This window comes from Podarcis cretensis (assembly GCF_951804945.1).
Source record: "Podarcis cretensis genome assembly, chromosome: 5".
NCBI lineage: Eukaryota > Metazoa > Chordata > Lepidosauria > Squamata > Lacertidae > Podarcis > Podarcis cretensis.
The window spans coordinates 75596733-75621754 of NC_137174.1; positions in this window are offsets into that span (position 1 = coordinate 75596733).

Genomic DNA, 25022 nt, shown 5'->3' on the forward strand with positions numbered 1-25022 from the left:
CAATTTCAGTGCAAAAGTTGGGTTCCAACACTTATTAGAAGGATGAGTTCCATGATTCAGAAAAAGAGAGTTCCATGATTCAGAAATACATTTGCCTTCCATTCTTCCATTCTTATCCTTCTAGCAGTTATTGTAACTTCTGCTACTAGTACGCACATTACATTTCTGCTTCCTGGACTAGTCAGGTTTTCTAGTTGTGGTTCAACATAAACCGAGAACTTCTGTTTATATTCCAACAAGGGGCTCTGTTAACCATCTGGATCAGGCATAGGCAAACTCGGCCCTCCAGATGTTTTGGGTCTACAACTCCCATCATCCCTAGCTAACAGGACCAGTGGTCAGGGATGGTGGGAGTTGTAGTCCCAGAACATCTGGAGGGCCGAGTTTGCCTATGCCTGATCTGGATGATCATGGAAACAATTTAGGAAATGGAATATTGTACAACGGTACCTCTGTTTTCAAACATAATCCGGTCCAGAAGACTGTTCGACTTCTGAAATGTTCAAAAACATGCATTTCCAGAAACATTTACTTCCAGGAAACTCAATACAGAAGCCACGTAGCACGTTCAGCTTCCGAAAAGCATTCAAAAACCGAAGCAGTTACTTCTGGGTTTTTGTCATCCAAAAGCTTCGGTTCCTCTTTCCTAATTATTCCTTTTTGCATGAAAAAAGTATTACATGTAGAAAGTACACAGAACGACAGAGAGGGCATAGCATCACAGCAACATGCTGCAACCCAATGTTAGGAGAAATTTGCACTAAATGGTGATGAGTTTTCATGAGATCTTAATTCCCCACCCTGGCAAACTGATGTGAAAATATTGAGAAGAAAAGTTGGAAAATTAGAAACTGGAAGAAACTGAAACTGACAGTTTTGCCCGTCAGTAACAGGAGGTCAAACTTTTCTTGACAAGGAGGTAAAGTGAGAGGGACAACCTGCCAGATTTCTATTGATTTCTGTGAATTTCTATACATTAGGATTTGCTAATGACAGAAGCAGATGCACAGATTCTCTCTGTGTGTGTTTTTGTGTGTGTGCATGTGTTATGTGTTATGGAAAAGGTAAAAAAAGGTAAAGGACCCCTGGACAGTTAAGTCCAGTCAAAGGCAACTATGAGGTTGCGGTGCTCATCTTGCTTTAGGCCAAGGAAAGCCAGAGTGCACAGAAATGCTGTCTACCTTCCCACTGCAGCAGTACCTATTTATCTCTTTGCACTGGTATGCTTTTGAACTACTAGGTTGGCAGAAGCTGGAACAGATCAATGGGAGCTCACCCTGTCATGCAGATTTGAACTGCCAGTCCTGTATACCTGAGGAGCATCTCCACCCCCATTGTTCAACCTGGACATTGAGGTCCAGCTCCAAGGGCCTTCTGGCAGTTCCCTCAGTGCGAGAAGCAAAGTTACAGGGAACCAGGCAGAGGGCCTTCTCAGTAGTGGCGCCTGTCCTGTGGAACACCCTCCCATGAGATGTCCAAGAAATAAACAACTATATGACATTTAGAAGACATCTGAAGGCAGCCCTGTTTAGGGAAGTTTTTAATGACTGATGTTTTAATGTATTTTTAATCTTTTGTTGGAAGATGGGTGAGGTAGAAATAAATTATTATTATTATTATTATTATTATTATTATTATTATTATCAAGCTCAAGAGGCTCAGTGGTTTAGACCACAGCGCCACCCGCATCCAATGTGTTATGTGTGTGGTGTGTGGTGTGTGTGTGTGTGTGTGTGTGTGTGTTCTCATATCCAAGCAAGTCATCCCCAAAATAATCACTTCAGTAATAGCTTGCTGTGAATTTTAACCATGGCTGTAGGCAGCTATTAGCTGCGTTCCTGATGGTATCTCTTGGGGGAAATACAAGATGTAAACCTGTTGAGACACATGTAGCCACCAAAACGTCGGGGTCTGTACTAAGTCAGAAATCTGACAGTTAAAGGGGGTAAGAATGGCTCAGGGGGACAGTATCACGGGCAATGAAATATGTTGCGCTCGCATGAAAAGAGTCTTAAGGCTCTTCCTTGACAGTTAAGTAGGTGGTGATGCATAATTAATCTGGAAGGAAAATACTCTGCACAAGCAAGATAGCATGAGAACATTTGGATGCATCTGTCATTGAAGCAACTGTGCCTGTTCTGTTTGATTAACTGCAAGCAACAGAAGGGTCTGTTTTGGGGGACCAGGTGGATAGATGGTCCTGCCTTGAGGAAGGATTGGAACAGATGGATGCCTGGTCTCTCCCAGCTCTTTGATTGCAGGATGCTGTTAACGGAGACGGAATCACAGGTTCTGATATAAAGACCTGCAGGATTCAAGGTGGAAGACGAAAATGGAACATTTTCAAAAGGAATACAGAAGTGAAGAACAGTCCACACAGGAAAGACAAGACCATTGGGATTGGAAGGAAAGAGCTTGCCAAACAAAGAAATCAGACAGGACAGACCATTTGTGGAGATGGTGGGTTTTGACAAGATTTAGCAAGCTCCAAAGGGTACTCTTGAATACATTCCTCGGAAAATTACAAAACAATCCCATCATGCTGAAAAAGCATCTTTTGCAAGCTTTTTCATTTTTTAAAACACCTCCAAGTAACTGAAACATTGATTCAGGTTAAGTAGTCTGTCTCTTTTCTAAGCAAAGGGTATATGCTGCTGGTTTTGAAATGTGGAAACTTTTCAGTTTTGTTCTGTACTTTTTGATATGTTTCACTTTATTGTTTATTATGACTATTAATATGTTAGCAGTTATGCAGATCTTTTCAGGTTGTAAGCTGCCTTGAGCATGGTTTTAACTATGGAGAGTGGCATACAAATAAAATGAGGATGAGGATGGGGAACCCTGGACTTAGAAGCCAAAGGCAGCCCTCTAATCTTCTCTGTCAGACCCTTGGGACACTCCCCAGACCATCTCTCCAGGCCTGACGCCATTTGACTGTTTTCGCCTGGCTGGAATGTGTCCTCTGATAATGTATTTTGCTTTCCAGGATAGAGTATAGAGGGTGTGTGTGTTGTACAAAGGTATAATTTATATTAATTGTTCTGCCCTTCTTTGCCTACCCACCATTGGCATGTAGCCCTGGAATATTGTCCAGCATGGAATTTGGTCCTTAGCTTGAACAAATTTCCCCAAGCTGGATCTAATTAATATTTTGGCACCAGTCTTAAACATGTTTATTCAGCAGCAGTCCTCCAGTTTCAGAATGGTGGAAAAGACTCACCTCCATAGCTACTCTATTTAGAAAGCTACAACGGTGCCACTATTAGGTTACCACAGGGGTGTGTGGATTTTTTGGGGGGGAGTGGGGAGGTCTTATAGATTTCATAAAGGCCCCATAAAGGTAAAGGTAAAGGTACCCCTGCCCATACGGGCCAGTCTTGACAGACTCTGGGGTTGTGCACCCATCTCACTCAAATGGGCCGGGGGCCAGCGCTGTCCAGAGACACTTCCGGGTCACGTGGCCAGCGTGACAAGCTGCATCTGGCGAGCCAGAGCCGCACACGGAAACGCCGTTTACCTTCCCGCTAGTAAGCGGTCCCTATTTATCTACTTGCACCCGGGGGTGCTTTCGAACTGCTAGGTTGGCAGGCGCTGGGACCGAGCAGCGGGAGCGCACCCCGCCGCGGGGATTCGAACCGCCGACCTTTCGATCGGCAAGCCCTAGGCGCTGAGGCTTTTACCCACAGCGCCACCCGCATCCCATAAAGGCCCCATAGCTCCCCACAATTGATTTTGAGTGCTGTTTGGTAGCAACCACTGCTGAATTTAAAGGGGCACGCTCCTAAGCATACAATTGCAGGATTAATTATTGAAGATTTGGGTTGCAATCTGAAACACACTTACTAGAGAGCAAAGGCGAGCTTCACTTTTAAGTTAACATGTTAGGTGTTAACAGTCAACTGAACTTGCAGTGATGAATGGGTGTATGAATCATCCTCAATAAATCTAGCTCTTGAAGAGGGACGGTATATGATTTCTAAAAGGATGGTATATGGTTTCTAAAAGGAACGATCTTGATAAGATTCAGCTTGATGGCTCTGAAAGCCTGCTTTCGTTTTAGATGTTCCATCTTTCTCCACTGAGCATGAGGCATTGGGCATATTTCAAGGCATTCGTTGTATCATTTCATACAGCCCAGGGCATGAATCTATTAGATCAATGGCAATCACCTTTCCTAATAATTACCCATTTCACCGTGTTTCTAGAGGCAGGCAGAGTTCCTAGGTTGGGACTTAGCAGCTGGGCTGCCCATGTATCCTTCTTTACAGAAGGCAGTCCTATGTGCCAGAGGTGGGGAACCAGCAGCCCTACAGATGTTGTTGGACTGCAACTCCAACAAGGCCAAGTCCCAAACTTTATCAAGCCATTCTTTCCAGAAAATACTAATGTTTTGAGCCATCTTCTTACAGGCTTTTAATGCTATTTAAAATCCCTCTTTTTGGTTTTCACTTTCCTCTTTAAATTGTGCTTTCATCTCTTGGTTTCCTTGGTGATATTTTATCTTGATATGGAATATTATTGTGCAAACTGCCTCCCGGGCTCTTAAGTAGCAAGGTAAACATAACTGTCTCACACACAGGCTGTTGTTCAGCTAAATTCTACTCAGAGTAGAACCAATGAAATTAATGGCCCTAACAGTCACATTCATTAATTTCAGTGGATCTACTCTGAGTAAAACTTAATTGAATATCATCCATTAGCTCTGCTGGCAGAGGTAGAGGGCTGCTTACCAGTGTCCAGGAAGGTCAGGGAAGATCGCAGGATGGCTCTGGGATGCTGTCAGAGCCCTTGTGCTGCCTCCCCAAAGTCAGTAACCAAGGCACTGGGCTTTGTGGATAAGATGCAAACCCTCCAGCAGTGTCCCAGAGCCTTGCAGCTCCATCCCAAAATAGGCACCTTTGGGAAGGTGGTGCAAGAACTGTCAGTGGGTGAAATAAATAAACAGGGAGCAGAGAGTGGTGAGTTTCCCCAGCTCTCCTTTTATTTATTTCCCCACCCACGTAACGTTGCAATCAAGAAAGCCGGGCGAGTTGCAGGCTTCCTGTACATCTAGTAAGGTGCATTTTTACCTGGTAATGCTACGCTTACTGCTTAGAAAAAATACAAAACTGAAGTGGCAGGCAGGTCACAAGCCTTCACATCCATTAACAAGGCATTCACTTCCGGGCTGGCTCCAGGTTTGAAGAGGAACTCAGAAGGAAGCTCCTTAATGGGACACCTATGCCAAAATGTGTGGCAGATGGCCAGACCATCTCCTCCACTGTGGGTACCAGTTTTCAGGCCTGCCAGCAGAGAAGGATGTCTCTGGCAGCAGCAGATAAAACAACTCCACTGAGCACCTGGTGGCTGTCTCTGTAATCACCCAAATGGATTTGTTGGATAGGGACAACAATTGGACCCACCTGGCCCACATTTAGAGCAGCACCTGATGGCAAGTTCCAGTTGCATTCTCACTCCACATAGTAAGCTTTCTGTCTCATCCCACATGCTGGTTCAGGTTGTGTTCCCCTGAGTGGGGAAGGAAAGGCATTCAGGTGTCTTTTGATCATTACGCCACAAGTGCAGCCTAGATTCTAGCATTTTTAAAAGTGGATTCTGGAAGTGAAGCCTATGCCCTAGGCTTGTATCAAGTTTGGTTGATTAAGCTTTACTTGCCATCTTTCCATAACTAATCTTTCTAGATATGGTTTATGATGTTCTTGATAACTATCAGAATCAACACATTTCCATGTTATAAAGCTGTCTTATTCTGAGTCGGATATGTGCTGTCTACCCTGACGGGTTATTGGCTTTTCCAAGGCTTCAAGCAGACATTTTTTCTAGCCATGCGGTCTAGAGATAATTCTAACCAGAGATGCTGAGGACTGAATCTTGAGCACACAAAGTATGTGCTCTGCCACTGAGCTGTGGGATTCCCTCTTTTTAAAGGCACATTCTGAACAAGATACAAGTTAGCCATATTTTCTCAACTTTCTGAAGGCAGATTAAAAAAAAATGCAAGGGCACAATTCTGCCACAGTGCTAACAGATTAAAAGGCCCAATTATAGAGACAGCAATATAATATATTTTCATATGCAGGGCACTCAAAGTGAACTTTGCAGCATGTCAATATAAAGTAAGGGCAGCAATAGTTGGTTAGATAATTAATTTCAAATGCTTCATGGGTATCAAATTTAGCTAGGCTATAATAAATGCAGTCTCCCTCCCTTTTTTTTTTTTTTTGCTCCATTTGCATTTAGTTTCCTATTGCGATACATGACAGCATCACTCATCAAACTAGCACTGGAAGCTAATGAACCTAAGAGAATTAAAGTCCCTCCATCAATCACTAATTCAGTAACCAGGGGGGAAAACAGCACAAATATCCTTTTGTAAGCATATATTTCTTCAAAGTTCTCTGATTGTTAGAATGTTGTTTTCCATTAAGTGAAAATGCCCCATATAGAGATTCAAATCAGCATGTGTAGAAGGAGGAAGGGGTGGTATCCAAGCAACACATCCCATCAATACACAATGGTAACCCCTCTCCTCTTCTTTCCATGTTTGCTGCTGAACCCTCCCCAGATCTGCTCCAGAGGGATGGAGGAACCCTAGTCCAGATTAAGAAGGCACACAAGGAGATCCCACTCCTTGCACTAATGGGAGGTGTTACATAGGACTACTTTGGATGCAGCACACTGTTTCTGGTCATGCCCACCATACACAGGGCCATTGCTCATTGGCTATACTTGCAAAAGCCCTGTGTCCAATCCTCTCAGGATGCTGGGAGCGGCTCCCAGCTGGTTGCCCAGGAAAGTATAAAGACAAGGAAAAGTTTCCTACCGTCCTTTTTCATTTCAAACTTTACAGAGAGAGCCTATAGAACCCAGCCTCTTGGATAATAGCGTTATCCCGAGTGAATCTCCACCCCCTGTCACTCCCACTTCCTCATTCATCATCATCATCACCCCCTCTATGGGTGCTGCTAAGTGCCCTCTGTCTTCAGGCTCTTTGCTCTCCTACTTTTAAGGCCCGCCGGGTTCTGGGAAATGGTGGGTCTGGAATGCTTTCTAATGACAACGTGTCAGTCAGCTGTTCTGATTCTCCCACAATTTCCAAACTTCCCCCCTCATCTGCCTCTGAGCTGTGACCTCCCTCAAACCCCTGTTGTATATCTATACTGTCTTCCTCCTCCCTGGAAGGGTCAGGATGGGAAAGTGGTCTCCACCATTTCTCCTCTGCCCAGTCCCTAACAAATCCTTGGCATATCCAGTTCAGGCAACAAACCCCTGGAGAATTGGCCATGGTGAACCTGTGGCCCTCCAGATGTTGGACTCCAGCTCCAATAAACCACAACCAGAATTGCCAGTAGGTAAAAATGGGGGGAGTGGAAATGCAGAGAGAGGGTGGGCAGAAGATTGGATGAGGAACTGTGTGTGAAGAAGAGGTGAGCCTCCTTTTATACTCAAGGAGTGGACTCAAGTGAAACCTGCTACTGAGTTGCATCTGCCCACCAGATGAGCGCCCGACCCTAAGCCTGCTTGCCATTAGCCAACTTAGCAGCAGGCTTGGATTCAAATTTCCTGGCAGACAAGCAGGCCCGTTTGGCCTCCCACCTGCCAGAAAACCTCCACCCCTTCGAACCCTGTGTCAGATGAGCACCAGGGAAGGAGGCCTCCAACCTGGAGCACTGCTGCACCTATTATGAGGTAATCGGACTTCAGATACTGAAAGTAGTACAGTCATCGTGACTAATAGCCATTGGTAGATTTATCCTTGTATGAATTTGTCTAATTCTCTTTTCAAGGCAACAAAGTTGATGACCATTCCTACATCTTACTGTAACAAATTTCGTAATTTAAATATGCATTGTGTTGGAAAGTACTTCCTTTTGTCTGCTCTGAATATTCCAGCATTCACCTTTATTGGATGACCTTGGTTTCTAGTATTATGAGAGAAGGAAAAACAAAATCTCTTTCTTCACTTTCTCCATATCAGTTTTATATAACTCTATCATGCCCCCCTCATGCACCTTTTTCTATCCCCCACCAAGAATGCTGTAACCTTTCTTTATGTTGCTCCAGCCCCTTGATCAATTTGGTTCTCCTTTTTGGTACCTTTTCTAGTTCCAAAATGTTAAAGCATAAAATGGTATTAGTAAGGATAGTGTTTTTAGTGGTTCCATTCATCATGTTCAAAAGGTGTATTTGCCATATGGTGCTTCATTTTATTATGAAGGGTTATGAAATGACTGCTAGGGAATAAAAACTATTGTGCTTAGTTAAACTCCTGCCATTTATTAAGCAAGCTGTACAAGTGAATGTCATTCTGTCAATGGTGGCACTGAAACAGATCCTTATCTGTATGGGCAGTTTTCACTTTCAAGAAATTTTGACATGCCTATGGCATTAGCTGTACTACTTTCAATGATGTAAAGTAGAGAGGAATAATAAAGATGTTGACTGACCTAAATAGAAAAGTAAGAAGAGGTGAGCCTGTTGTGCTAGCAGAAACCTGGGTTAGTTAAATCTGACCCAATGTTTGCCACAATAATTTTGCAAAACAGTGCAAGACAGTAAAAGTTTGTACAGTTGAAACTGTACAAATGAAAGTAATGGAAAATGTACCCATTCATTATCCTATGCATTTGTTTCTGAACAAAAAAATAAAGCTGAACTGATATGTTGATGCATTCTGAAATAAATATACTGTCATAGACCACCCCTATATAGTAAGGAACAATTGATGAATTGCTCTCAATGAAAAATTCCATACTGTATTTTAATGTTGGTCTTCTGCCAATTGCTAGTGAGGAAAAGATGGGGGCATCTGGCAAACAGACCATTTTCACACTCCATTCAATTGCATAAACAATTCACTGATGAACAGAAGGGGGAAAATTCAGCTTCTTTGGCACATTCTTTGGATTGCATCAATATACATTTACATTTACATGGACAGATGCCAAGAGAAAGATAATAAATGGCATAGAAATTGATGGCTGCTTTATTTTTCTTGTTCTACCATGCAGTATTGCCAGTAAAGTCATCAATTTTAACTTATTACTGTGATCAATTGCTTTACTAGAAATGCATAAAAATGATGGTTCATGCTCAGGAAATGCTCTTGCTGGTGAGAGGCTTGTTTTTGGAAGCCAAGACCAGATTTATTAATAATAGTGTTTGAAAGGTTGCATGATTTCCAAAGGTCCATCTAAGATTTCCTGAAATAGCACAGGTATTGCCTTCTCTCTGCATGGCATTTTTAAAAGACAACACTGGGAACTATTCCAACAGTCACAAATAGCTGGATTAATTGGATGAATTCTCCCACTTCTTGTACAGGGGAGAATTTTCTTACTGGAAGAGGAAACAGTCTTGAACTGCTGGAATAAGTGAATTAGGGTTCAGCTGATCTCTGACTCAGAGCTGTCGTCATCATGAACAAAACTGACTACATTCAGGAGGCTCACAGACAACTTTCCAATACCGCCTTTTACATAAAATTGGACTCAGACCCCACACAAGAATACAAAAAAGAACTGAACAAGATTGTTAAGGAGCTACCCCCACACATCCAAGAACAGATCCTCACTAACACACCAACTGAACCTCGACCAGGAACTTTCTATCTTCTACCTAAAATACACAAACCAGGAAATCCAGGACGCCCCATCATTTCAGGTATTGGCACTATTACAGTGGGTGTCTCCGGTTATATGGACTCTGTTCTGAAACCATATGCCATCAGTGCTCCCAGCTATGTACGTGACACCACAGATTTTCTGAGGAAAATACAATCTTTAAATAATCTTCCCAACAATTCTATACTAGCTACTATGGATGTGGAATCTCTGTATACCAACATCCCACACAACGATGGTTTACAAGCTATAAAGAACACCATTTCAGATAAAACCACAGCGGACTTTGCCACCAAACTCTGCCAATTTGTTCTTACCCACAACAACTTCAAATTCGGTGATGACCTGTTCCTTCAGATCAGCGGCACAGCTATGGGCACCCGCATGGCCCCACAGTATGCCAACATCTTCATGGCAGATTTAGAACAACGTTTCCTAAACTCCTACCCACTCAAACCTCTCTTGTACCTGCGATACATTGACGATATTTTTATCATCTGGACACATGGTCAACAGACCCTGGACACCTTCCACCAGAAATTCAATGATTTTCACCCCACAATCAACCTAACAATGAATCAATCTATGCAAGAAATACATTTTTTGGACACTACTATAAAAATACAGGATGGGCGCATAGACACCACCTTATACCGTAAACCAACTGACCGACAAACATATCTACATGCCTCTAGCTACCATCCCAAACATACCAAACAGTCCATTGTATATAGCCAGGCACTACGTTACAGCCGCATCTGTTCCAATTCTACAGACAGAGACTCTCACCTAAGAGATCTACAGCAAACCTTTTTAGAACTAAAATACCCAGCAGATGAAGTTAGACAACAGATCAACAGAGCCAGACTGATACCCAGAGAGAACTTGCTGCAAGACAGACCCAAAAAAGAAAATAACAGAACACCTCTAGTCATCACATACAGCTCCCAAGTTAAAACAGTACAACGCATCATCAGAGATCTACAACCTCTCCTGGACAATGACAGTTCTCTTTCTCAAGCTCTGGGAGGAAGACCTTTCATTGCCTACAGACAGCCACCCAATCTTAAACAACTCCTAACCCACAACAATACTACTACCAGACTTAACACGGACACTGGCACCAGAGCCTGCAATAAACCCAGATGCCAACTTTGCTGCCACATACACCCGGACAACACCATTACTGGCCCCAACAACATCACACATACCATCTCGGGACTATTTAATTGCTCATCGTCTAACATTGTGTATGCAATCAAATGCCAACAGTGTCCTTCAGCTCTCTATATTGGACAAACAGGCCAGACCTTACGCCAAAGAATAAACGGACATAAATCAGACATCAGGAATCACAAGACAGAGAAACCAGTAGGAGAACACTTCAATCTCCCAGGACATTCTATACAAGATCTCAAAGTAGCTGTTTTACTACAAAGGAATTTCAGAAATAGACTGGAAAGAGAAGCTGCTGAATTGCAACTTATCACCAAACTTAAAACCATGGAGAGTCCTGGTCTGAACAAAGACCTTGGATTCTTATCTCATTATACATGACAAAGCCATTCTTCACCTTCTCACCCCTTGCTTTTTCCTGTAAGACCTATTGCAGTCGTTAAGAGTCGTCAACAGGCTGATCACAGCTATCTGCCAATCACCCATTCCCACCACCCTTCTGAGTAATACCCCTCCCCACCTTCTCACTATATAGAAGGGTCTGGAAACTTCTGTTTCAGTGTATCTGAAGAAGTGTGCATGCACACGAAAGCTCATACCAAGAACTAACTTAGTTGGTCTTTAAGGTGCTACTGGAAGGAATTTTTTTTGTTTTGACTATGGCAGACCAACACGGCTACCTATCTGTAATCAGAATACAGTGATACCTTGGGTTACAGACGCTTCAGGTTACAGACACTTCAGGTTACAGACTCTGCTAACCCAGAAATAGTACTTTGGGTTAAGAACTTTGCTTCAGGATGAGAACAGGAATCGCGCAGTGGCACAGCAGCAGCGGGAGGCCCCATTAGCTAAAATGGTACCTCAGGTTAAGAACAGTTTCAGGTTAAGAACGGACCTCCGGAACGAATTAAGTTCTTAACCTGAGGTACTGCTGCACTGGTTCTGAGGTGGAATTTTGATAGGCCCATTATTTAGTGAAGCCAGTGCCACCTATGCAAGTGTATGAACCAGCTAAGGAGGAACCTAATGGCTGTATGTGAAAGCAAGAAACAACTCCAGATAACGTATAAGGAGTGTTCTGACACATATAGTGAAAATGGGTTAAGTTTTTCAAAGTCTATGATTAGATGAAAGATGGTGAGGTGCTGGCGTGGCAGAAGGTGATCGGGTAAAGGATGAGCAGCTAAGATGACATATCTTTTGTGGGTATAATGTATGTCCTAATGGAAATGCTCTTGCCTCGGCCCAGTATACCTGAAGGAGCATCTCCACCCCCATCGTTCTGCCCAGACGCTGAGGTCCAGCACCGAGGGCCTTCTGGTGGTTCCCTCATTGCGAGAAGCAAAGCTACAGGGAACCAGGCAGAGGGCCTTCTTGGTAATGGCGCCCGCCCTGTGGAACACCCTCCCATCAGATGTCAAAGAGATAAACAACTACCTGACATTCAGAAGACATCGTAAGGCAGCCCTGTTCAAGGAAGTTTTTAATGTATGACATCTTAGTGTATTTTTGGTCTTTGTGGAAGCCACCCAGCGTGGCTGGGGAAACCCAGCCAGATGGGCGGGGTACAAATGATAAATTATTATTATTATTATTATTATTATTGCAGACTCTTCAACTTCTTCTAATGGATTATAGAGGTATTATACACTATGTGCACTTTGCATTTACTTTATGCAGCATGGTTTCATTCTCAGTGATTCTGGCTATCATCATGGGGAAGAAGTTAATGTCCATAATGGATTACATTCAACATCAGCCTCGATTAATTAGTATAAATTGATTCAGTTTAACCACTTTAATGGAGATGAAGAGGCTGATTAAAGCTGTGTGTCATTTGGGTCAAGGAAAAGCAGATCACCTTTGACTTTCTGTAAATGAGTAAGAAGAGGGCACATAGCTGGTGCCATTCACTAGCAAATAAGCAAAGGGCATCTGTCAGTGAGCAAAAGTCCTCTTGCTCATTGGTGCATCTAGAGCTGCTCCTGTTTCAAACTGATTTTAGGTATTCAATCACAAATTAGTGGTGTGAAAGGAAGGTGGTGTTAAAATCTCCTCCCTCACATTTTTTCAAAAGAAGATTTGACAGACACCTGTCAGGGATATTTCAGGCGCTCCAGTTTGATTCCCAAGCTGTATAATATTGAGATGAATATTCATAAGTTAATATATTAAAGTATTCACTTTAAACTTTTTTTGATTAAAGCATTATACAGTTAATAATTGCCTGTCATCTCTGTGTTATCATCTACTAAAATGCTAATGTAAAAAGTGGATTTCAGTCCTGTTCAGTGTATCACTTTTGTGTGTCACCCTTTATTCTTTCCATTTTATAGACAGAATACTTGAGGTGTGACACCAGGAATTCCCATACTAAATGATTTGTGGAGATGTATCACATATATATGCACAGATTTTAAAATAATTATATCAAGGATGAGGAACCAATTGGCTCCAGTTATTAGACTCCCATCAGTCCCAGCCAGCATGGCCAACAGTCAACGATGATGGGAGTTGTACAACATCTAAAGGACCAGAAGTTCTCAATCCTTGATTAATGTCATCATATCTAGGAATGATGGACCCATTTCCCCAGATATGTATACATATATATGCATACATTACTTCCACATTTATTTATTCTTTGCATTTGTTGACCATTGTAACACCAATGTTTTTTGCAGCACTTGTAACATGTTGTGCTTCCCTGAGATACTATAGATATCTAAAGTCACCAAAATCAATGCATAGCAAAGATTTCATTGAAGGTTTCCATTGCCATTGCTGGAGGTATTCAAGCAGAGACTGTCAAGAGCACTGCACATGCATGCTGCATTGTTGAACCCGCATTGAGCAGGGAATTAGACTACATGATCTCCAAGGTCCCAATGATTTTATGTCAAAGGCCAGCCTCCAACCTTCTGCATCATGCAAGCTCAATGCTTCCATGGATGATACTTCTAGCAGTGAGAGATAAATAGAAACTCTTAATTCGGAGGCAGTATTCCACTCAGTGCCCAGACACTGTAGAATGGCAGGCAACCTCAAGTGCGTTTCTTGAAAGCATCTATCCAGCCACTGTAGGAAACTAAATGCTGGGCTAGGTGCGTCTCTGTTTCTCCCCGGACTTTGAGGTCAGACTTGAGGGCCCCACTCAACAGCAAGACAGAAGGGCTGGTATACCTGAACTTAAATTTGAAGTAATACACTTTCCCATCTCAAGAAGGGGATCCCTATGAGAGCATTAAGTCCAGGGTCTTAAATTACTCTAACTGCACCACTGGTCCTTCATAGCTTCTTTTGATATATTCGTGATGCAGTTATTGGGTTATTGTGAGGGTAAAATGGGGAGAAGGAGAGCACACTTGTGTCCTTGAACTCCCTAGAGGAAAAGCGGAAATAAATAAATAAAATTATCCAGCTCCTCTGTAACATATACACTTTGCCACAATTCTCAATCTCCTCCTACATGCAGATTGTTTGTGGGTTGAGGTACATATACCTTCTCTTTCTCAGTCTTTCCTCCCCCTGCTAAGAATCAAATCCTTTCTGATAGCAGACAAATGCTGCTGTGGATTCAGATGATAATTCCAGCAGTGATAATGATAACTTGTGTTTTGACAGCTGAAATGTGAGCCTGAAGCTCTAGCAATCTTTGAGATTTACACTGCCTGACACTGCTATTTGACTGAGTTGATTTCAGTGATGGGCACTGGAGCTGGATAAATTAGAATATGTGCAAGTGCTCTCATACATACACACACACACACACACACAGCAGCCTGGTAAATTAATTGACATTCTAGCTGACTGAAAGTTGATAGCCTGTGGTAATCTCCGAGTGCTGTCTGGATGCATGAACACAAACTTCTCCTTTTTTAAAGCTTTATGGATGTGAAGCTTATCTGAAAGCAATGTGCAAAGTTTATTTGGAAATGGAACTGTTTATATACTAGGTTGGGTGGACTTAAAATTCTGTTCTTGTCTTTACTGAGCTCACATCGTTGCACACCTGATATTCCCAGTGGAGGAGGAAACACCCTAAGGTCTATGTGAGATGCACTGAGCTCTGTACAAAATGACATTTTGAGTCCACAATGGAAACGGTAACTATGTTCTGATTCCTTGGTCTATTTGTTGCAGCATTTCTCAAACTTCTGACTAGAGGTATGTGAACATCCCAAGATTTGCCCTTGAAAAGGGCTTAGCTTTTTTTTGTGAGCACCTGCTCAAGTCTTCACAAAAGGATTGCAGTTACAGAAGCCAGCACTCTTCTCTTTTCTATCCAAGACAGTGGAGGAGAGGTTGAGGAGGATGCTACCAAGGTGTAGTGTGTTCTTCCACCTGGGACCACCAGTCTTGGAATCAGCCATGAGGCACACTGGGGAAAAGTGCTGAGCTTCTTGGTCAACTTGTGGGACTTTATGGCAATAACCACTGTCACCCTTGGTTTGGGGGCAGGAGTGACTTGCCTGGTGGAGTGCAGCTTAGCAATACCATCTTGGCATCAGCATTTGCTGCTGCTTACTAGGAGGTTGAGGGGTGTGGCTATGGCTATGCTCCACTGGAGGAGATGCTCCCTTCTTTGAGTTAAGTTTTCTGCAAAATTCCCCACAGTATTTTAAAAGAAGAGCCACAGGGGACAATGGAATGGAAAATGATGCCCTTTTGCATCATAAATTTAGCGTGCTATCAGGAACTATGTGACAATCAGCCAATGCACTGTGGGGGGATAATTGTTGGGCAAATCATCACCCAATCCTTCATTTTCTGCAGTTGGCAACAGTCAGTGCTGTATGTACTTTATTTGCACTTTGTGTAAAGTAGTTGGAAAAGTCAGTGTGTGGACTTTTCAGAATAATTTGTTTAAGAACAATGACAGTTTACATTTTCCATCTTTCCTTTTCTTTTTGGCAGCCTGTATACATAAAGCTAATAAAAACAAAATTCACATGTCTAACTGTCTAACAAAATATGCACCAATACTTGCAGTGATGATAAATTATCCAGGGAAACCCTACCCTTGTAATTTATAGAAGTATTTATATTTTAGCTATTTTTTTGTATTTTCTCTCTATAAAAGAATATGGTCTTCAGTTGCACTGCCTCAAAAATGAGGGCCATGTCTCAGAGAGAGGGCATATGATTTACATGTGCAGAGTCCCTAATTCCCACCCTGGCATGAGGAGTTGCTACCAGTCAGTTCAGATCAGGATAGGGGAACTTGTGGTCCTCCAGATGTTGCTGCAGTATAACTCCCATCATTCCTGACCATTGGTCATGTTGGCGGGGTGATGGGAGTTGGAGCCCAAGAAGGAGATCCCCTCAATGGATCAATGATATGACATAATATAAGACAACTTCCTATGTTCCAAAAAATATAAGATTGCCTCAAATGCTCTTGACATCTTTCCTTTTAACACCTGAGGCTGCAGACAGACTTCAAATTATTGTAGTGGTAAAATATTTTCTTTTAGGATGTATAAGGCTAAAATCCCCCACCTGTTACACATAACAAATTCTAAACATCTCATGGAAGTGACATGGGTACGGCAATACAGTGACATTAGTTATGGGTGGTTGTTTTCTAAAAACACAAAGACAATGTAATCATCGTGTCTCATAACAAAGCTGTAAATTTAAAACTCAGATTAGTTTTGCAAAAACCCGAGAAATTGAAAAAATGAAAAAGACTTAGAAGCAAGACTTCCAACACCTGTAGTTCAATTTCAATAACTCTATCGGTATGTGGCAGATCCCTCTGGGAGCTGAAAGACTGACACAATAAAAATGAAAAGCTTTATTTCATGAACATCAGTATTTCTTTAAAGACAAGTCTTTAATAAAAGTTAATAACAGTAAGTAGAGTTCCAAATCTAAATGTCTGACAGCTGATACAAAGTTAGATGTCAGCATGTTTTATGAAAGCAATAGGGTATCCTTGTGGGAGGATATGGATTTTGAAAAACAAAACTTTTATTTTTAGGGAAGGGAACTTGGCAATAATACTACCTGCTGGAACTTCTCAAGGAAAAAAAGTTTAAAGGTCACATTTCATCAATCGAGATGCTGTTTGACAGTTCCACAAGAGAGTATAATTTTTAAAAAACAAATTACTAAAGTGGAAATTGGAAAATTTCCCTGGGGTGCTATTTCATATTTATCTTTCATTTTACTCTGCACCCTCTGTGGATAATATTCAGTCATCTGCTGCACAGAATTTAGTGTTTAGGACAGATAAGTAGGCACCTCATGTAAAATGGGGGTGGGCAGTCTATGGCCTTCCAGATATAGTTGGACTACAAACCCACTCATCATTAATGAGTGGATAGCTCAGTTGGTAGGGATGAGGGTGGCACTGTGGTGTAAACCACTGAGCCTAGGGCTTGCCAATCAGAAGCTCAGTGGTTTGAATCCCCGTGACAGGGTGAGCTCCTGTTGCTCGGTCCCTGCTCCTGCCAACCTAGCCATTCAAAAGCACGTCAATATGCAAGTAGATAAATAGGTACCGGTCTGGTGGGAAGGTAAATGGCATTTCCGTGTGCTGCTCTGGTTTTGCCAGAAGCGGCTTAGTCATGCTGGCCACATGACCCGGAAGAACTCTCTGTGGACAAACGTCGGCTCCCTCAGCCTTTAAAGTGAGATGAGCGCCGCAACCCCAGAGTCGTTTACGACTGAACTTAACTGTCAGGGGTCCTTTACCTTTACCTTTAGCTCAGTTGGTGGAGCATGAGACTCTTAGCCCCAGGGTTGTGGGTCTGAGCCCCATGTTGGGTGAAATATTCCTGCAATGGAGGGGGTTGGACTAACTGACCTTTGTGGCACCTTCCAACCCTACAATTTTATGATTCTACGACCCGTATTTTGGGGGCTACTACCTCAACCTTCTATGATTATAGGCCCATTGGTCTTTCAGTGTTTCTTCATTTCTGCATTACTCAAGCCTCTCAAGTTGTTTAAAATCACCACATTTCTTCTGCCACTTTTCCTCCTCTCCGTATCTTTTCCTACTCCCTCTACTCGTAGCCAGATTTACAATGTTGCAAATGGTGCCATCAGATGAAAACATACACTTCAAATCTAGATTTCGATATACTTCACCATGCCCTCCAGCTTCTCCCAGATCAAGATCACAAGTATTGTGTCTAGGGATTGGCTTGAAAACCCCTCCAATATCTTCAAACCTGCCAACTCAGGTGATCTAAGGTGGTGACCAGTAAATGGGTTTGGCTTGTGAAATAGGTTAAAACAATACAAATCATATTTTAAAAATACAGTCAAATGAATCTACTTACAAAAGTAAACCTCTGCCTCTCCTAAGATTTCTGTGTAGACAGTTATAGCAGAATACTTTTCCACTTGGCTGGCATTTGATTAAAAACATATTCAAAGGTAGAAAATCCTGTTATGATTATTGTAATAATAGACAAAGAAACTGAATGAAATTTATTTCAGGTATTTTTTTTCTTTATATTTAGTGCTGACCAAGTATGAGGAGCCCTGTACAGTGGTACCTCGGGTTACAAACACCATGGGTGACAAACATTTTGGGTTACAGTTTCTGCTAACCTGGAAGTAGTACCTCAGGTTAAGAAATTTACCTCAGGATGAGAAGAGAAATCACGTGGTGGCATCGGAAGGCCCCATTAGCTAAAGTGGTACCTCAGGTTAAGAACGGTTCCAGGTTAAGAACGGACCTCCGGAACGAATTAAGTTCGTAACCAGAGGTACCACTGTATGAGCTAAAGGAATATGTATATTATGTGCCTCATTAGTATTAGGAGGGTTTTTGAACACTCTTTCATCAAAGGCAATAACAAGCAGTTTTTAACAGAAATGTATGTTCCCCATTTAATAGAATATAAGATGAGATAATATATTAGTAACTTGCTAGGTGTTGTTTAATTCCAAATTACTGGGATGAGCATTTCAAAGTATCCCATGAAGCAGTAAATACTGCACTAATTAGCATTAATATAACAAGATTACAAAATAAATATTTGATTATACTTGAAGTTTCAATACAATAAGCAATTGCTGAACTGATTAGTCATGCTCTTTTCTTACCTACTTTTAGCTGAAGTGATTTAAGAGTAAAATTCACCAAATCTTGACACTGTGCTGCCTCCATCAATTTCTTTTGTCACTCTGCAATGCCATGGGATTTCTTTCTTTCTCTCTGTCTGTCTGTCTATTGTTTTTGTTCTCATGTCAATAATAATAATATAGCAAGAAGATGTGAGTTTCTTAGAAATCAATATATTTTATGCTATAAAATAAGGATAGGCAGAATTTGGGCTGTGGGATCTTCTCCCCACCCTTTTGTACATCCCCACCATCCACTGGATATACACTTAGAATGAATTTGCTTCTCTGACACACCCCTATGTGGCATTCCACAGTGCAGAGTTTACTGTGCGTTTGAAGCTGTTTGCATTCCTATTTAATTTCCATAGTCCATGTGATGTTACCCTCAAACAACACCAATTTCATTGCTCCCCCCCTGTAAATTTATGTTTACCCAATGTCAGGTACTGTGCTGAGAAGGAATGGTGGGACCCTGCTCCTGCTCCTGCTCAGGATCCTGAATCTTTCCAAGAGCATCATAACAGTATAGATTTGGAACAGTGGTTTGCAGAGGGACATAATTCAGAAGGCAGAAGCTGGGAAGTACTGGGTGGGGAACAGCTAGAAGAAGAAGCACTGGGAGAGAGAGAGTTAACAGATTCACTGTCTCTGGAAAGCATTCCTCCGCTCAGCCCAAGGTCAAGAAGAGCTGATAAGGTAGCAGCACAGAAAGCACAGTGGTTACGAGCTCAGGTTACAGGATGCGGAAGTGACGGAAGTGACTAGGGAGGAAGTGGGTGGGACCCTTAATTGGGAGCACCATCGTTCCTAGGAATGGATTATTTGTTCTGTCACTGTGATCATTAAAGTTTTAACTGGTAAGAAGGCTCCTTTCCTTTGTTCTGCTTATCTATGGTGAAAGGGAGGGGAGGAAGCAGATTCCCTGAAGCCTGACACCCAATATGACAATCATCTGAAAGCAGTGCAGATAGTATGTGAGAATTGTTCATAATTTCAGCAGAAGTTGGGGAAAGGGTTTGCTTCTTGTTGAGATGAAGGAGTGAGACAGACATTAGAAAATAAAATCTCTATGGATAAACTTGACACTGAGATTTTCAGAAAATTCCATCCCTAGAAGGAACTCTGACTCCTTCCAAATAATGTTTTCTGTGACTAGAGCAAATATACTGGTCTAAGCCCCATTCACTCTGTCCATTTTGTATTGGTAGCCATTTTCTCCTTTGCTGTCCCATACTTGTGGTGTTTTCCACAAGTCCCCCCCCCCTCTCCTTTTTGACTTTATTGGATCCTTTGAACTGTAGAAAACTGAAAATGACTGTTGCCAGGAGAATAATCCATCACTGTGATGACATAAATATATGGTGCATTACTTACACAAGTTTTGACAGCTTTTGCTCTGAGCTAAGCATACGAATTTGGGTAGCTTATCTGCCAGATATATATTCATTTTTTACATTTGTGCAAAATCTGTTCTGTGTTTGGTAGTGATTTCAGTGATTTTTCCGAGAGTTCTAAAATAAAGATACAAACACGAGAAATCAAATTCAGAAGCTGAGGATGTAGCTTTGGGGAAGAATTTACATTCCTTCAGTTGCTTGACTTTTGCAGTCTGCAGTTATATAGAAGCAAATGCCATTAAGCACCATCAAGGTGGATGGGCCTTCACCTCCCTCCATGTGACAGTCATAACAAAGGAAATGCAATATATCTGCTCCTTGGTTCCCTGGGTAAGGCTTTTATTCTAGAAATTAGATTGTGGTGACTCAGTCTTAGCTTTGAATTTACTTCCATGCTTTCTAGGCAACTTCTTCCATTATGTTCTGCTCCTACAATGCTTTTATCCCCATTATTGTTCACTGTAACCAACAAGCCAGGTCAATTGCTACTTCATTTGTTTGTGATTTAAGTTACATATCCAGCCTTGACATCCTCTTGTCATTGACACCTCAAACTTTTTGTATACCTACACATTAGGTTAGGTAATATATTTGTTATAATAATTTGTAATAATTTTGCAAACTTACATATCATTCTTTCAGTACTGGACCCAGTGCAATGTGAATAGTTCATCTCTGAAGGTCTTCTACTACTTCAACATAATTAGTACTCATCCCTCCTATACCCAGAGCCATTAGACCTGATCGGAGAGTTAAATGTTTTCATTTATCTGCACAGTCATTTTATCTTGGTTTTTGTTGTTGTTTTTGTTTCCTCCACTACTGTGTTGTTCTGTTGCCACTCCATCACATTCAATGTTCCCAAGTGTCATTCAGGAGTTCAAGACAGGCTTTCTCGCCCTGATTTATTTCCCTTTTTCATCTTGCAAAGACACAAAATGAAAAACAAGGCACTGTGGTGTATAGGCTGTGGTTCTGCTCTTCTCTCTTGAGTGTTTCGATCATGTTCCTGCTGGACATTGAAGTATCTGTGGAAAACACAGATTGAACGTATGGCTGGGTCATATTGCCCTATCAATACAATTGACTGCTACTTGTCATTTTAAATATATACTCCAAGACCATTGATCATCAGTGCAGAGTTCCTGGACATGTCTCTTTGGATAAGAAATGAATGTGAGGCATCAAGTCGTTATTTATTAAGTGTCAGGTCTAGCTCCATTTTGTGTGTGTCTATGAGAGAGATCTGAGCAACAGGCTGCTAGGAAAATGCCTCCATTCTTCTATGAAGTGAACCTGACTTGTATAAGTCAGCCCTTTGTTCTATCAAACTAGGGATGCTTGAGGAACTTTATCTTTGTAAATTCTGATATTAACTGATCTGGTCCATAAAACACACACACAGAGAGAGAGGGGGGGAGGGAGAGAGAGAGAGAGAAATTAATTGTGAATGGGAGCTTAGGGTGGAATCCTAAACTCTGGCAGGGACTAGTGAGGCTTTATGGAGCAGCACAGCCAACAGTACACCTGCAGTCCCAACAAACACATCAGCTAAGGCCTCCCACCACTCTTCTGTATCCAGCCAATCCATGACACCTGTTTAGTTTTGGAGGCAGAACTGTAGCTTCTGCCTTCAGACCGTTTTGTGGTCTGAGGAATACCTAGACCAGGGACCAAAGAACCGCACCACCATTTCTGCATGATCAAGATGGGAATTCCCAGAGGAGTTTTGAAATGCCTTGAATATCTATTCCTCGATAAAAATGTTTTTTTCTCCCAATAAATAAATAAATAAAATCCTACAGAGTAGACCCAATCCTTTGGGTCCATCTAAAGTAGCTCTTTGCAACCCAGTCATAGCCAAGAACATTGCCCAATGTTAAATAAAGAGGCAGCTCTATTATTTGAATAAAGCCACCACTGAAATAAATGAATAACTTGACTGTGTAAAAAAATATATCTGAATTCCAAGTCCTCACAAAAATATATAAAAATAGGTTGTACTGCTGTGATAACATTACAAAAGCAGTGAAGTTCTCCATATATCTTTGAGTCAAATGAAGGGGAAATGATCTTTTACAGCAGGTGCCTTGCAAAATTTACATTTTTCATTAAACATCTTTTGTAACGTGTAAGCCGAAAAGAGCTTGTGGGAAAGGAAATGTGTTCTGTAGCCAAAGCAGACTCTTCTTTGCATTGGTAAAAAAGAAATCATTCTGAGATTAAATTGCGGTAGTTGGAAAATACAGCTCTATCTGTTGACTGAATTTGCATTTCAAAATATGGTTGCTTTGATATGCAAAAATGGTAAAGAAGTTTGTGAGGGAAAGGAAGAAAATGCAAAGGAATATGTCTATACGTTACAAAGTGAAGTTCAGTAACTTCCCCATATTCAAAATCTACAGTTGGACAATACTGTTGTTAGGACCAACTAATAATTTATTGGAGCCAAATATACTTATAATGTTACGATTCACCCCAATCCCCAAGCAGTGAGAGATTTCAGGGATTCCAGGGGTGCTTATCGGGGGCTTGGTTTCCTTGGAATGAAGGTCAGAGATTATGGTATCCTTAAGGGAGATGGTTTTATTTACACGCATAGTGCATATAACCTGAGCACTGTGGGGTGGGGCTGGAGGCTCACAGCATTAACACCCTATCAGATCTTGCTTCCATACTCAGTTTCCATGGGAGACTCAAAGTCTAGCACAGGACAAACATTTAGCTCTTCAGCTGACACAAAACTCTGCCTATAGTTCTCAGAGGTAGCAGCTAGGAGAGGCGGTGGGGTAAGGACACCCACTGGTTTCTATGGCAGCCTCTTTGGACTTGTAAATTGTGGTACTTAACTAGCTGGCCAAAGTCTTTACCTTAACAAAGGAACTGGTTTGACTGGTTTGTTATAAATTCTACCCCAGGTTTGGAAGGGGGACAGGGTGTCATCCAGATGACCCTCCCCAAAAACTCATAAGAATAATCCAAGATTTCTTGATTATCTCCCCTACAAAAAATAAACAAATCCTATTATATTTATTCATTTATAATTATTACCAAATACTTATGCTACCATAGTTGCAATATATACTCCAGTCTGTAGTGACTTCCAGATTGGGTTACTACGATGTGTTCTTACATGGGAAGACCCTTGAAGATGACTCAAAACAACTGGTCCAAAATGCAGGGGTTCCACTTAGATCACATATAACCCCTGTTTTAAAACATTTGCATTGGTTTCCAGTTCATTTCCTGTTCAAGGTGCTCACATTAATGTTAAAAACACCAAATGACTCAGACCCCAGATATCTAAAAGACTGTTTTCAGGTACTGAGATAAGCAGAGAGAAACCTCTTGGTAGCTCTGCTGCCCTCAGATGGTCAGGGTGGAGGTGGCCTGGAGGAGCATTTTCTGTGGCAGCCCCTAAGTTGTGGAACTCTCTCCCCACAGGGGTGCATCTGGCACCTTAGTTGTGTGGTTTCCATCACATACTGAAGATAAACCTCTTTACTCTGACCTGACACTGTTTAGCTATACAATTTATACCACAATGTAATTAAAAAAATGCCTTAGTGGTTTCCCTTAAACCAAGATAAGAACAAAACACCACTCAATAGAAGACTGTTAGCTGCTGGAACAACACAGGTTCTTAACTTGAGCAACCCAGCTTCTTGTTCTTGCTTTCTGTTCTGACTTGTACAACAGACCCCAAGCCCCCTGCTAATGTCTTACTCTTGGAATCCTGCCCACCTTTGAACTGCTATGCTATGTTTGTCTTCTGCCTCATCGACCCCATGACTACATCCAGGGCATGTTTGAGAACATACACAGCCTCTCCTGATTCAGATGTTACACAAACATAGAACTGGATACCATCAGCATTCTTGTGATACCTTATCCAAAATCTCCTAATGACCAGTAATTACTAACTTAAGTCCCATTGGTTTCAATGGGTCTTCCCTAAGCAGGAACAAAATATGGATCCAACTCAATGAATCCACCTTAGAAGGTTGCATCTGAACACTATTGAAGAGATAGTGAAATATATAACCTGATCTAGCAAGAAATGTGATCTACATTCTCTCTCTTCTCTCTATCTCTCACCACAAACTACAAACATACAGAGTAGCCGGAAAAGTTAAAAAATATGTCCAATTAGCAATTCCTTCTTCACACAGTCACATAAGCTGATTTTTAAAAGTTTTCCCACAGGGAGGAATCTTTCATTTTCCTTCTGCACGGGTCAATTTAGTACCTGATGTTTGAGATTGTATTCTTCTTTGTCTGGCTTGTTAGTACTCATTATTATAAATGGGATCTTCAGCTGCTGCTGGCAAGCAAAGGGCGAAGATGATAACTGGCAGATGGCTGGGTCCTTAGTGAAAGGACCCTAATTTATATCTGTTGTATTCCATAATGCAGTTCAATTACTCAGAGAGACAGCGAAAGTTTTTTGTATGAGTCAAATCAGTTCTGCATTTTGGTAATGTTCTTATCATTATTTCTGCTGTAGATATTAATCAGTGGCAAGCAACCATATTTCCAGACAGCCTTACACTAAAAAGAATCTCTGCCCCCCCATTTTTATTTTTATTTTGCATTAACCCAGTAAAATATTTCCCTCCCCCATGATGAATTACCAATGCACCATGCTTACAAGAAGCACTACCCAACATTCAGAATGAAACAGCGTCAAATCTGATTGATGCACTTATACCACTGAATTAAAAATCTATTAAAT